We start from the raw sequence: 16,576 nt of genomic DNA, 5'->3' as shown, positions 1-16,576 counted from the left end.
ATGACATGAGAAATTCCAGCCAGAAATCATGAAAAAAGGGGGTAAAAATGTAACACAAGTAATATTTTTTGTTATCTTAAAATTATTAATGTAAATCTGTAAATCTTCTTAACTGGATTACCCTATTAAACAATGGCCACCTTAATATATGTTTACTGCACATTATATATATTGTACTCAATGAAACACTTTGAAAATAACTTTTTTGTCTGTTTGGTTTATTTCTTTTGCACAGTGCTATCAACAATAAATGAAGAGTTGAGATTCATACTCAGACCTTTTAATCTTTTTTTTTAGTCCTCTTACTCTTAAACCCTATCCTGAACATTAGTTGCACAGATAGATCTAAATCCAGATTCTAATTTTTCACATTTTGTTAAAGTAAATTTACTTATAAAATAAATTTTTTAGCAAGAGATAACACTTAAATTTTTTGGCATTTCCATTCCAATTAACATTACAGTTCAAAAGTGCACATTTGCATTAGCATATTGAAAACAAAGACCTATTACTTAAATTAACACAACCAAATAAACTTAAGTTAGGTTACTAAGAAGAAGAAAACACATCACCACAGTATACTTTTTAACTTGTAATTTCTTACTTGGGAATTCACGAGCTAGTGTGTCATCTTAATCTCTGATACAGTGGAGAAAAACAGTGCAATCCTATTGTCTACACATTCTTACAGATGACCTCCATTTAGTCCTATGTTGATACCAGGGCAGTATGATCTGTTATCTCAAAAGTATACACTATACAAATGAGTTGGGTATAATATGAATTTCAGTGAAAAATTTAAATATAGTATTCTTTACTATATAGTAAATATAGTATTCTTCATTCAACTGCCTGTATGTAAGGAATAGATCTAAAGAGTAAAGGATTTTTAAAAATGGATATCATTTCAATTTATCAATTTTGTTGAAGGGTATGGGAAGATGATAAGCAAATTATGATTCTTTTCATAATTTCTCTTAAATCCTTCAATTAATGCTTATAAGTAAAATAATATAAATACATGTAAATAATATATTTGTAATAAAAATACAAACAATGCATAAACTCATTCATTGTGAAGAATACTTACTTTTTCATTTAAAGTATGATGCCAGATAAATGACCACTATTACCTTTATGGATTGGACTTGGCAGATAAAGACCAGGTTTGTCACCAGGTTATTGAGCTAAAGAACCAAAGTTATAAGTCTCACTTTGTTGAAAATTACAGAAGGTAACCTGATAACAAGGTTAATCAGTAGATACACAGAAGATAGATTGTTAATCACAGCACCTGGACAAAGGAACCAATGGGTTCTTTCTGATTAACTCCTCAAGCCTGATACTTCAAACTTCTACTTTAAAAATGCAAATGGTGGGGCACCTGGGTATCTCAGTCTGTTAAGTGTCTTCCTTCAGCTCAGGTCATGATCTCAGAGTCCTGAGATTGATCCCTGAGTTGAGCCTCCTGTAGGGCTCTCTGTTCAGCAGGGAGTCTGCTTCTCCCTCTCACTTTCCCTCTCTCAAATAAATAAGTAAAATCTTTAAAAAATGAAAAATAAAAAATGTAAATGGTAAGTGAATGAAAATATCTGTATTACTTGACCATATACACCTCCTCTTCAAGTAATTCTGGAGACAACCTGAAGTACAGAACCAAAACCAAATGAACATTAGAAGTTAGAGGTCTATGAAAACTACAGTCATTTTCCTTATACAATTGCTACTTAGTCATCCAAATTATAACCAAATTGTGATTCACCCTTCTGTAATAGAGTATACGAAGTTCTTCTGATTAAATATAGCCATTTCTCAAATGTCAAAATACGACATTTACTCTTACAGGAAGATAATTTTATAGCATTGATTATTATGTTTCATATTCAGAGGGTGGCCTTGGTTCTGACATCCCTTTTAAAGTTTTTGTTTCCATTATTAAAGGTTTGATGAATTTGCTGCACCAAAACTTTCTAACCATAGGTCTTGTTACTGCTATGAAGCAGTTTTATGTCATGCAGCTCCATAATTAGTCCTACCACTTCTGCATTTACTTCATCAATATGTGAGGTTTTAATTTACTATCCATGTTTATTTACAGAACTATTGATTATATGTAGAACATTTCAGTAAATGAATGGAATTGGTTTGATTTGTAGCAAAATGGGTGATGTAGTTTACAGCACATTTAGTAACTGTTTTAGGATAATCTTAAATAAAAGGCAGCTTTGTCAAAATCATGTCGTATATTCAAACATGGATATTTTGTAATTTATTATTTATGTATTGACTATTCTTAAAAGAAAATACCTCACTAAAGTTTAACTGTTATTTAAATAGCAATACAAAGAAGGAAACAAAAAGCTATGACTGATGATTAAAATTGGGTTGAAGGAACAATCAAAATACCTTTATAATATATTCCAGCTAAAGGGGAGCTAAGGCCCTAAAGATTATACTCTGTATAAAACTGAGTTGTGGAATTCATGTTGCAAAACTTTATGGCCATTCCTGTGATGATACCCATGGGTAGACAGAGTATCGCTCCCTAAAATAGTACATACTCATTATGTTAAGCAAGAGAATTAACACTTGTATAGCACCTGTGCTATGGAAAGCCCAGGACCTATTGTTAAAACAATCCTGTCATGTAGATATCACATTCCCATTTTATAGTTAATGCACTGGGCCCAGATGTGGTGAATCCCATATACTGTTTCAGTTAGACCTGGTGTCTATAATCCCTACCCAAGGAAGCATTTCCATCCGCATACTCCCTCCGTCTCTCTAAAGTGTAGGGAATAACATGTACTGCACTCACTTATAATGCAATCTATTATTATAAAGATTCTACATAAAATAATAAAGCAATACATTTCTGTATATGTCTTTAAGTCCTATAACCAACACAAATTTTATAAAAGGCTTCCATCTTAAAAAAAAAGTTCTGTCATATTTGATCATGAAATATAAATGTTTATTTTTTTATTAACCTATCAAATTTTAAAATTTATTTATTTTACTTGCTCCATGATTGTAGATATAATTCAGTAAAATAGTTATTTGTAATTATTTGGAGAAATATAAAAAAAAATACATGGGTTAAATATTTTATATATCTGTGACCTAAAATATGATATCTGATAGACATATTTTTTCCTGTTAAGTTTAATGCAGTTTTTGATAGAGCAAAAAATTTTTTTAATTGTATAATAAAAATAAAAACTAAGATTTAAGTTTAGAAGTCTGTATAAATGATAAAAGATCTAATAGAAATCTAAGGAAATAATGCCTGAGATATTTTGGAAAAGGAAACATTTACAAAATTTTCCTCTCTAACACCTTTAAATTTTTTTTGTTTTAAATTTATATGGATAGAAATAGATAAACAGAAATATAACTGAAATTCAACTGCATATTTCCAAAAATATTGGTATATTCAAATAGATACAATTCAAGGCTCCAATTAAAAAAAAAAAAATCTATATTGGGGCAGCCCCAGTGGCTCAGCGGTTTAGCGCCACCTTCAGCCCAGGGCCTGATCCTGGAGACTCAGGATCGGGTCCCACGTCAGGCTCCCGGCATAGAGCCTGCTTCTCCCTCTGCCTGTGTCTCTGCCTCTCTCTCTCTCTCTCTCTCTCTCTCTCTGTGTCTCTGTGTCTCTCATGAATAAATAAAATATTTTTTAAAAAAATCTATATATTCTATGAAAGACACTTATTAATTTCCTCAGTAGAACCAGTGAGAAAGAATCAGCAAATATCAACATTTAGCCACAGTGAACATTTATGGTAGAATGAACTGAGGCAGGTTCTCTGAAAATTGCACAGAGAGAATTTCTGGAACTCATCATCAGACAGTGTTCTCTCTAACTCGTACATTAATGAGGAAAAAAAGAAAGTTGTATCCAAGATTTGTTGTCAAGAGTGGTTTAGGTTTTTTTATCTGCAGCACCTTAAAATAAAGGGCTTTAAATGAAGGTAATGCACTGCTTCTCATCACAGATTGGGAATGATTAAAATGCATAATTAAAATTTATAACCCAAAAGTAGGCTAATATATTGGAAAGAAAAACATTCATTAAACATAGTGAGTTTGGCAATGGATGCATTGTTCGATTTCCTAGGCGTGGCTGATCACCTGAAACAGTTAAGAAATAATTTTGACAATAGAAGAACACAGGATCCCAGGAAGATATCTTCCAGGAAACATTTAATAATAGCCATGTGGCAAACAGACCTTCATCTGTTGGCTGACTGATTCATTTCTATTATGTTTACTCTTTAGTGGAAAACACAGGTTTCACCAGGGCACAATCTAACACAGCATTCAACTCTCTCATGCTTCTGAAAAGTTTGAGCTACATATTTTGGATGCAATTATACAATTGCATAGAGCATACAGATGTAACTACCTATTATGAGAGAAGGCTGGTGCTGGAGAATCCCCAAGGAAGATAGGAAATAACTCTAACCTTGCAGAGTATCTTGATGATTATCAAACACCACATGGTGAAAAGGAAAAGGAATGGCATCAGGCAATAAGGCATTGTCTGATACTTTTAGACAATTATGTTAATATAGAAAGAAAAATATAATAAGAGCACTCAGTGGAGATATATGAATGATGGTGTGCAGTGAGTTGCTCTAAAATATATTAAGTTCGATAAGTTCTTTATAGATTTGGGATACTAACCCTTTATCAGATATGTCATTTCCAAATATCTTCTCCCATTCTGCCAGGTGTCTGTTTGTTTCATTGACAGTTTCCTTCACTATGCAGAAGGTTTTTATCTTGATGAAGCTCCAATAGTTCATTGTTGCTTCTGTTCCTTTGTCTCAGGACAGGTCTAGCAAGAAGTTAATACAGCCAGGGTTAAAGAGGTGGCTGCCTGTGTTCTCCTCTATAGGATTTTTATGGTTTCCTGTCTTATATTTAGGTCTTTTATCCATTTTGAATTTATTTTTGTGTAGGGTATAAGAGAGTAGTCTAATTTCATTCTTTTACATGTACCTGTACAGTTTTCCCAACCCCATTTGTTGAAGAGACTGTCTTTTGTTCATGTGGATATTCTTTCCTACTTTGTCAAAGATGAGTTGGACAAATAGTGGTAGGCCCACTTTTTCCATTTTGTTCCATTAGTCTATATGTCTGTTTTTGTGCCAGTACCATATTGTCTTGATGATTACAGCTTTTTAATATAACCTAAAGTCTAGGACTGTGATGCTTCCAGCTTTTCTTTTCTTTTTAAAGATTATTTTGGTTATTGAGGATCTTTTGTGGTTCTATACATACTTTAGGATTGTTTGTTCTAGCTCTGTGAAAAATGCTGGTGCTATTTTGATTGGGATTGCACTTTATCTTTGGACTACTTTAGGTAGAATAGACATTTTAACAATATTTGTTCATCTAATCCATGAGCGTGGAATTTTTTTCCATTTTTTTGTTCTCTTCAATTTCTTCCCTAGGTGTTTTAATTGTTTTCAGTGTATAAACCTTTTACCTCTTTATTTGGATTTATTCCTAGGTATCTTATGGTTTTAGGTGCAATTATAAATAGGATTGATTCATTGCTTTTGCTTTCTGCTGCTTCATTATTGATGCATAGAAATGAAACAAATCTCTGTATGCTGATTTTGTATCCCATGACTTTGCTGAATTTGTATATCAGTTCCAGCAATTTTTTGCTGGGGTCTTTTTCTCTTCTTTTTACTCTTAAAGATTTTATTTATTTATTTATTATTTATTTATTTATTTGGCAGAGAGAAAGAGAGCACAAGCAGGGGGAACAGCAGGGAGAGGGAGAAGCAGGCTCCCCACTGAGCAGGGAGCCTAATGCAGAACTTGATCCCAGGACCATGGGATCATGACCTGAGCTGAAGGCAGACACTTAACTGACTGAGGCACTCAGGTGCCCATTGGGTTTTCTATATAGACTATCATGTCATCTGTGAGGAGTGGAAATTTGACTTTTTTTCTTATCAATTTGGATCTCTTTTATTTCTTTGTGTTGTCTGATTACTGAGGCTGGGACTTCCAGTACTATGTTAAATAGCAATGGTGAGAGTGGACATCCTTGTTTTGTTCCTGACTTGATATCTCAAGTTTCTTAATTGCTTTGAAAATGCAGTTTTTTTAAAAAAAATCTCACTGTTCACTTATTCATGTTTTCTGGTATAGATATTTGATTCTTATAAAATAAGTCAGTCGTGGTGATGTGATAATACAATACATTTTCTACAGTTATACTGTGTGTTTGAAAGTTGCTAAAGAGTAGATCTTAAAGATTCTCATCATGAAAAAAATAACAATGTATGGCAACTAATGTTAACTAGACTCATTTTGGTGATCATTTTGCAATATTTCCAAATATTTAATCATTACATTGTATGCCGAAACTAATATAATGTTTTAGATCTATTCTATTGCCATCAAAAAATATTTTACATTAACCATAACAACTAGATAGAAAGTTTAAATTTATTCAGTAGATTTAATGCATGTTTAAATACTATTTTGATTCATAATTTCTCTTGACTACATTTTTGTCAAGTGTCTACATGTTCTAGAAGGGAAATTTTTTGGAAGTGGCCACTTCTTCAGAATAGTCCCACACCATCAGGCCTCTGAAGCAAGGGGAAGGAGAAGAGAAAAAAGTGCAAAACACAAGGTTCATCTGGTAAGTTTTACATTAATTATTTCAAGCTGGAAAGTATAAGAATGTGGATTTTTTGACTCAAAAAGTCTAAGTCTTGCTGTGAAAAGAAGTAGTTGGTTCTCCCACCACAGTTTTTTCCCAGGGGGATGGTCAGGGAATTCTTGATTGGGAAGTATGTTTGTTTACCTATCAGGCATTGACGTCTAGGTACTCAGTTATTTCTAGTTATTTTCTGTTCCAGTTTACCTTTTGTTTTTAGGAAAAGCAAGTTGATTGCTGAGTCTACCATTGTTGGTCTCAGTTGGGAAATGTTAGGCTGTTGGACTTGCTTGACTTACTGGATCTGAGTAGTACACTCTTGTATCTCTTGCTCCTTGGCTGCTGCTCACCATTACAAGGATGTTTTCCCTGTGTGCACATTCTGGTTGCTGCTTTAGTTTTTCTTAAGACTTCCTTAAGCCAATTATATCATTATAATCGAGATCTGTGTACTTGTCCTACAAATCTCGGACATATACTTCATACTGTTTCCATCTTAGAAATAACTCATCTCATACCATAATTTTGAAGTCAGTTAAACCTTTATGAGAAGAAGTTCCTTGTTGGTCAGCAAGAATCCTCTCCAGACGGAGGCCCCACCAGTGCCAGCCACATAGGCCAAAGGCAGCAATGCCTGCTTGCAACCCATGCCACTAGACTGTGCTACTCTGGACTCCCCCAACTCCTCCTTCTGCTACAGCCCCTCCACTCCTCTTTCTATATCAGATTTCTTTTTAGTGTCTTTAAAACAACATTAATTTTCCCCTGAAAAATAAATGTTCTAATTATATGTAGATGGATCTTACTAACACTGGGTGATATGAATGAAGACACTGTTAGAAAAAAACAAAAAAGACAGTCCACAACTGTGAACCAGATAATACTATTTCAATTAGATCAATTTTGACAAATTTTAGTTGACCCTATGATACAGATGTTCAGTTATGTTAGCTAATTATGTGTGAGCAGTTGTGTATATATGCATGCATACTTACATATGCATATACATACAGTAGTCATAATTTTATAACTGTAACTTGTAAAGTCATGGATGCTTAACTATTGCTCTATAAAGCAGGCAATATTCAAACACAATATTACAATTTTGAAATGTATACAAATTAAAGAATGTCAGAATTTCCTTGATAGATTATAATAACAAATAGATATATAGTACTGCTGTTTCTATAGTAACAGCATAGACTTAGGTAACCAAATACAGGGTAATTTGTTATTTAAATGTTCATACCCATCCACCCCCATCCACATACATGATAAAAGTTTGTTCTTTTTAAAAAAATATTTATTTACTTATTTGAGAAAGTGAGCAAGTTGGGGGATGGGCAGAAGGGGAGGGAGAAAATCTTGAAATAGAGTCCCCACTGAGAAAGGAGCCTGACATGCGGCTGGATCCCAGCATTCTGAGATCATGACCCGAGCCAAAATCAAGAGTTGGCTGCTTAACTGACTGTACCACTCAGGCACCTCAAAACTTTGTTCTTTGCATAAACATTTTTGGTTATATCTCATTACCAAAAATAATTTTTAAAAAGCTTCACTATATTCCTCTAATATATCCAAATTAGGTACATCTTAAAAATTTTGAAATGATTGAGACATTGGTTCTCTGTTGATTATTCACTCTTGTTTATGTTATGGCTTCATTTTCATGAAATACTGTATTATAGACATATTATAGATAAACATAAAGATATATTTTTTCTAATTTTATATGCAGGCTAATTCTTATCATTAAGAAAATTGACTTGGATCTCTCAAATTCAGAGGTGAAAAGTTCTCAACATTACCATAATTGACATTTGGGACAAAACAATTCATTATGGGAGGTTGTCCTGTACAGTATAGGATATTTAATAGCATCCCTGGTCTATATTCATTAAATGCCAGTAGTAACCACCACCACTCTCAGTTGAGACAAGCAATGAATGTATATAACTCAAGCAGTGTGTACCAAAGATGTTTCCAGAGGTTGTCAAATATTCTCCAGGAGACAAATTGGCCCTTGTGGTGAACAGCTGGTCTAATGTTTTAAAAATATTCATTACCAGCCAAGTGTATATTAAAGATGATCAGGAATAGATGGAATATTTAAGAATTTGAAGTATTTGAAAAATAAATATAACTATGATTAGTGTTCATGGATTCTTCTGATTATTCAAATCTTGGGTCTTGGGAAGCCTGGGTAGCTCAGCAGTTTAGTGCTGCCTTCATCCAGGGCATGTTCCTGGGGACTTGGAATCAAGTCCCACGTCCAGCTCTCTGCATGGAGCCTGCTTCTTTCTCTGCCTGTGTCTCTGCCTTTCTCTTTCTCTGGTCTCTCATGAATAAATAAATAAAATCTTAAAAAAAATTATTGAGTCTTTAAAATATTTTAAAATATTTGACAAATCAGCTAATTTCTTTCTTAAAAAATAAGTCACTTAAAAAAATAAGTCACTTAATAATATGTAATAAAAATCACACAATATCTATGTTAGGAACTTTAAAAACGTCTATGACTTTATACCATGTACAACTTAATGAATTTGTTTGTCATGGTTTTATACATGTTGGTAGTTTCCTGAGTCAATGATTGACAGTTTACTACTAATCAGTAGTAGTAGCTACCAGAGTATTCATTTTATTTTTGTTAGGTCCCTGTGTCTCAAGTTTTATGGGGAGACACAAAAAAAGCCAGATGATAACTGCACACTTAGGATGGATTATATTATGGGAAAGGAACTCTGTGTTTAGAGAGTTCAAATCTCTTCTAATTGGAAATTAATACACCTTCCCTTTGTTCCAGAAGTGACAATATTTCTATCTTCAAGGCCATTTGTTATGAAAATATCCTTGCAAAAATTCTGTAAGAGCAACAGCCAGTGCTTTGCTCACAATACATACAAAAACATCAGACACAGGGAGAATTCTTTCTCAACAGGTACTACATACAGATAGATTATGTATAAATTCAAATTTAATTACTGCTAAATAAATATTGAAACAATTTGAAATCCAATATGTGTGACATATACTGACTTTATACCTGGAATAAAAATATAAAACTTATATAAGATATATAACTGCTGGCCCCAATATTTGAGAGCTAGCCTGCCTAGAGTTAAATTTCAAATTACGTATTTACCAGTGATATGATTCTTCTAAAGAAGAGTTTTGTTTTGTTTTGTTTTTTTTGTTTTGTTTTTTGTTTTTGTTTTTTTTAAGATTCTATTTATTTATTCACGACAGACACAGAGAGAAAGAGAGAGGCTGAGCACAGGCAACGGAAGAAGCAGGCTCCATGCAGGGAGCCCAACGTGGGACTCGATCCCGGGTCTCCAGGATCACACTCCGGGCTGAAGGTGGCGCTAAACCGCTGGGCCCCTGGGGCTGCCCAAGTTTTCTTTTTTTAACTGTCATCTTTCATCCTCAATTTCTTCTGTAAAAGAGAGAAAGATTCTAGTACTTATCACATCAACTGTTGCTAAAATTAAAAGTGGTGATTTACACAATGTATACTGCATAGAACAAAATAAAATCTTAATAAATGCTATTCATTGTCATTTCTTTTTCACTGTATGAGTATATTCAGTGTGCAGGTCACTGGAGTAAGCATTGAAATGCAGAGATAAACAACATGATCCTTGTTCTCATGAAGAAGATGGTTTTTGGATGCAAGAAACAGTCAAAAGTTATTTATTTTATTTTATCTTTACCTATGGTAAAGATATGAAGAATATATTGCACTTTCTATTAAGCTGTACAACTTTGCATGTGATATAATTAAAAAAATTATGAGCATATTTATAAATTAAGAGAGAATTTAATGGATATTTTTTATTTAGCCTGAAAAGTGAAATTTCCATATCTCAAGAAAAAGCACAAATAACCATATTTTGTGTTATGGTGTTGTAGAGGTTGAATAGAAATTAAAATGCAATAATGTCATTGTTTTTTTTAAACCACTTAACTTAGACTTATGGTTAAGACGGTCATTCTAAAAAAAATTGATTATGGAGTATATCATTGCTGTATTTTAACACTTCAGCAGAATAAGAATGGTTCTAATATTTATATTCTTACTGTTTCCTTAAAACAATTTTAAGTTATTTTCTCTCTACTTATAATTTCTAGAAAACTAAATTTATCTCAAATTGAGTCTTATATTAAATTTCTATTTCTCTGAATATATTTGTTACATTTCTGGGTTTATTGCAGGCTACCTGATTTTTTTTTTTAATCTCTAACGTCCTTAGCATTAATATTCCAAAATAGAGGTAAGTTTCATATTCTTAATATTTTCTAGTGTCACTTCAGATTTTCTTTTTCTCTTTGCTAATTTGGCATACTTTTTCTTTTATTTGAATAATCTTCCATTTCCATGATTCAGTTTACATACCAATTCAGCAAAAATTCTCTTAGATCATCCTAATGAAAATTTAGCCCATATGATTTTGTGTAAAATTCTTCCATCTTTCATCTATTATTTGTTTATCTGATCATTTTTTATTATTTATTTTTTAAAATTTTTGGGGGGAGTTCAATTTGCCAGCATATAGCATAACACCCAGTGCTCAAACATTATACGGTCTCATTCATTTGGGGAATTGTTTATCTAATCAATATTTGCTACACATTAACTATGTGCCAAGTACTCTGCAATGTGCCTAAAGAGAGATTAATTAGGATACCATCCCTTCCGCTCCATGAACGTGAGGTTTTATAAATGAATATTGAGGGGTAATATTCAGTTGGGTTAACCATTAGACTCAGGGTTTGGCTTAGGTGACAACCTTAGGATCATGAGATTGAGTCCTGCCTAGGGCTCCATACTCAGCAAGGAATCTGCTTAAGATCCCTTCTTCCTCTGCCCCTCCCACTCTCACTCTTTCTCTCTCTAAAATAAATAAATATTTTAAAAAGAAGTGAATACTGATATGCAAACTCACTTTCCTTTTATTTCATGACTATTTAGACTTTTAGCCATGTGCACAGGAGCACACGAAGGTGAGGAATAAGCTTGTACTTGAAAATGATAGTACACAGCTAATGAGTAAAAAAGGGAATAAATTATAGGGAGAAGAGAAGGAAAGAACATTTTAAAATCCTGGTACTTTTTACTGAAATCTTATGTTTGGTATGTTTGTAATACAGGTTATGTGTTAGGTAAAAAGTTGATGTAGTTTTTTGGAAATGTAGATATTAGATTAGGCTGGGTCCAAATCTAGTTAGAAAACTCAGATCATGTGCTTTTATCGTGTTAGACTTCATTTACTTGGGTAATTTTAAATAAAGGAGATTTTAAGTAAAGATGTAACAAAATTGCATTAATTTTGAAGGCATTTGACTCTGGCAGTAACATAGAAACTAGAAATGAGCAAATATCAGTTAATTAGAACTAGAATAACTCTGTTTGATGTTATACAGTACTAGGGCAAGAAAAGACGATAATTCCCTTCAAAATGCATTTCCCCAGTTTCCCCCAATGGCTATGTTTGTCCTCCTACCCTTTTACTCTACCTCTTTATGTAACAGAAATGATGGAGATCCTGAGGGTGTTTGAGAAACCCAAAGAATTCTATGTAACCGGAGTGAATGAGCAAGGGGAACAATGGAAAATAATGAAGTCAGGGAGTTAATATGAAATTAATAAAATGTTGTATAATTATATGCATTATATATTACAACATACACACATGCAATTACTGAACTGAGACCAAGTATGTTGGTCATATTAAGAAATAGAAAGAGAATATCTCACCTATTAAAATGTTTGTTTTATATGTTATATATGTCACATAATTATATTGTATTATTTGCTTTTGGTATTCAGTAGTCTGGCTTATTAATTATTTTCACTTTATTATCTTATAAATTCATATTCTCCCCTGTTGTGTAAGATACTGTGTATTGGTTCAACAGACATTAGATTTACATGGAAAGATCTTCTTTTACATTTTCTTTCTAAGTATCCTATTGATTTTTTTCATTCTAAGTTAATATATGTAAGGCATACCATTCTACTTTTTATTTATTCTATCCATTATCTGTTTTTCTTACTTTTATTTATATATTTTGGGTACAATACACTTGTATCCAGTTCTATTGCCCTCATTGTCATCATTCATTCGTGGATTTTTAACAACCTTAAATGCTCACTTCCAGAACATATGATAAATCTTTTTCAAATCTTCACTACTTGTCTATGTCATTCTTTGGAAGGGTTTCTAAGACCAATACTCCCAGAGGTTTTGCATTTTTATTGTCTTTTTTGTTCCCTTTATTCTTGAAAGACACTGTTGGTTGATAGAAAAACTAGATATCCCAAAAAGATCACTGTAATCCATTTTGGAAAGAAATGTTCTTTTAAAGAATTATGAGTTCAATCAGATTTTCTTCCCCTTAAAAGCACTTGATCTTTTTAGTCCAATCAGATTTTCTTCCCCTTAAAAGCACTTGATCTTTTTAGGTGGATGTCCGAAATATTTTTTTATTATTATGAAATCCCAATAATTTCACTCTGATATGTCCCATTATTGAACATTTTGGATTTGCCTTCAATACCTAATGTGTGCGTGCTTTTTAAATATGTATATTTGAGCTTTCATGCAAGAAATTTTTCTTGAATGAATAATTTTCAATACTATTTTCTTCTATTGATTTAATAATTTTGGCAGAATTGTTTTTATTGTTTATCTCCTTTACTGTAACTCTCTAGAAACTTTTTGCCTCTTCTTTTTTTTTGTATATTTTTTATTGGAATTTGATTTGTCAACATATAGTATAACACCCATTGCTCATCACGTCAAGTGCCCCCCCAGTGCCTGTCACCCAGTCACCCTATCCCCCTGCCCACCACCCCTTCCACTACCCCTTGTTCGTTTCCCAGAGTTAGGAGTCTCTCATGTTCTGTCATCGTCACTGAAATTTCCCACTCATTTTCTCTCCTATCCCCTTTAATCTCTTTCACTATTTTTTATATTCCCCCCATATGAATGAAATATATAATGATTGTCCTTCTATTGATTTACTTCACTCAGTATAATACCCTCCAGTTCCATCCACATCGAAGCAAATGGTGGGTATTTGTCGTTTCTAATGTCTGAGTAATAGTCCATTGTATAAATAGACCACATCTTCATTCTCCACTCATCTTTTGATGGAAACCGAGGCTCCTTACAGTTTGGCTATTGTGGACTGTGCCAAATAGCCACAGTTTATAGCTGCAATAACATTGCTATAAACACTGGGGTGCAGGTGTCCCAGCATTCCACTGCATCTGTATCATTAGGGTAAATCCCCAGCAGTGCAATTGCTGGGTCGTAGGGCAGGTCTATTTTTAACTCTTTGAGGAACCTCCACACAGTTTACCAGAGTGGCTGCACCAGTTCACATTCCCACCAACAGTGCAAGAGGGTTCCCCTTTCTCCACATCCTCTCCAAAATTTATTGTTTCCTGTCTTGTTAATTTTCCCCATTCTCACTGGTGTGAGGTGGTATCTCATTGTGGTTTTGTTTTGTTGTTCTTGTTGTTTTGTTGTTGTTGTTGCTGTTATTTTACACAATATGAACATCAATATAATTACACTTGTAAAAAAAGAATTTATAACAAGGATGGACTGATTTTCAGATTTCCAAATCAGAGCCAACTGTACCTTTACACAGAATTGTCTCTGCATAAAGCCCAAAAGGAAACAGCATAAAAATGAGTATTTCGGTAGCCCCTTTACTTTTGCTGATCAACAGTTAGAAAAGCAGCTGCGGGTTTGTTACCTAAGGTCTGAGGCAGTAGAAGAGTCAAAGGTGTCATGAATTCACCTGTATCAACTTTATGCCTGAATATCAGCCAATTCTAAGGAAAGTGGAGTCTTAGGATGCTTGTTTTCAAAGTGCTGCTTGAAGGTCTTCGGATCTGGCATCTGTGTCCTACAAAGAATCCAGGTATATATTAAGGCAGCTTTGGCAGAAGCCTTTTAATCATGTGCTTGCTTCCTCTTTTGTCCAGCTTGCTTTTGGGCATTTCTCTGCTGATATTGAATCTTCTGCTGTCCACAAGCTATATCTGGGCCGGGACAATCTTGCATCAGAGAGACCGGAGACACTGCAGCGGTGTGAGAGGGCTGGGGGAGGTGGTGAGGGAGAGGCAGGGGGAGCGTGCCCAGCACCACTTCAACCACTTCCACCCACCAAGGAGGGGAAAGAGGAGACCACAACAGCCCATGCCTTGTGCCCCCTGTTACCCTCATTGAGGTTTTGATTTGTATTTCCCTGATGGCAAGTGATGTGGAGCATTTTCTCATGTGCTTGTTGGCCATGTCTATGTCTTCTTTGGTGAAATTTCTATTCATGTCTTTTGCCCATTTCATGATTGGATTGTTTGTTTCTTTGCTGTTGAGTTTAAGAAGTTCTTTATAGATCTTGGAAACTAGCCCTTTATCTGATACGTCATTTGCAAATACCTTCTCCCATTCTGTAGGTTGTCTTTGAGTTTTGTTGACTGTATCCTTTGCTGTGCAAAAGCTTCTTATCTTGATGAAGTCCCAATAATTCATTTTTGCTTTTGTTTCTTTTGCCTTCGTGGATGTATCTTGCAAGAAGTTACTGTGGCCGAGTTCAAAAAGGGTGTTGCCTGTGTTCTCCTCTAGGATTTTGATGGGATCTTGTCTCACATTTAGATCTTTCATCCATTTTGAGTTTATCTTTGTGTATGGTGCAAGAGAATGGTCTAGTTTCATTCTTCTGCATGTGGCTGTCCAATTTTCCCAGCACCATTTATTGAAGAGACTGTCCTTTTTCCAGTGGATAGTCTTTCCTGCTTTGTTGAATATTACTTGACCATAAATTTGAGCCTCCATTTCTGGGTTCTCTATTCTGTTCCATTGATCTATGTGTCTGTTTCTGTGCCAGTACCACACTGTCTTGATGATCACAGCTTTGTAGTGAAACTTAAAATCTGGCATTGTGATGCCCGCAGCTCAGGTTTTCTTTTTCAATGTTCCCCTGGCTATTCGGGATCTTTTCTGTTTCCACACAAATCTTAAGATGATTTGTTCCAAGTCTCTGAAGAAAGTCCATGGTATTTTGATAGGGATTTCATTAAATGTGTAAATTGCCCTGGGTAGCACTGACATTTTCACAATGTTAATTCTTCCAATCCATGAGCATGGAATATTTTTCCATCTCTTTGTGTCTTCCTCAATTTCTTTCAGAAGTGTTCTGTAGTTTTTAAGGTATAGATCCTTTACCTCTTTGGTTAGGTTTATTCCTAGGTATCTTATGCTTTTGGGTGCAATTGTAAATGGGATTGACTCTTCAATTTCTCTTTCGTCAGTCTCATTGTGAGTGTATAGAAATGCCACTGACTTCAGGGTATTGATTTTGTATCCTGCCACACTGCCAAATTGTTATATGAATTCTAGCAATCTTGGGGTGGAGTCTTTTGGGTTTTCTATGTACAATATCATGTCATCTGCGAAGAAGGAGAGTTTGACTTGCTCTTTGCCAATTCGAATGCCTTGTATTTCTTTCTGTTGCCTGATTGCTGAGGTTAGGACTTCTAGTACTATGTTGAATAGCAGTGGTGAGAGTGGACATCCCTGGCTTGTTCCTGATCTTAGGGGAAAGGCTCCTAGTGTTTCCCCACTGAGAATGATATTTGCTGTGAGCTTTTCGTAGATGGAATTTAAGATGCTGAGGAATGTTCCCTCTATCCCTACACTCTGGAGAGTTTTGATCAGGAATGGATGCTGTATCTTGTCAAATGCTTTCTCTGCATCTACTGAGAGGATCTTATAGTTTTTTTTCTCTTGTTGATATGATCTATCACGTTGATTGTTTTACAAGTGTTGAACCAACCTTGCATCCTGGGGATAAATCCCACTT

At 34.2% G+C, this 16,576-nt stretch overlaps 1 pseudogene; it reads right to left on the bottom strand.

Moving 5' to 3' along the window:
- Window positions 1–14,523: 14,523 nt before the first annotated feature.
- Window positions 14,524–14,940, bottom strand: LOC100684027 (annotated as a pseudogene).
- Window positions 14,941–16,576: the final 1,636 nt, after the last annotated feature.

This window comes from Canis lupus, chromosome 8, assembly GCF_011100685.1.
Source record: "Canis lupus familiaris isolate Mischka breed German Shepherd chromosome 8, alternate assembly UU_Cfam_GSD_1.0, whole genome shotgun sequence".
NCBI classification, from domain to species: Eukaryota; Metazoa; Chordata; class Mammalia; order Carnivora; family Canidae; genus Canis; species Canis lupus.
Note: the sequence above shows the minus strand (reverse complement) of the source record. Positions and strands in the feature narration are given on the sequence as shown.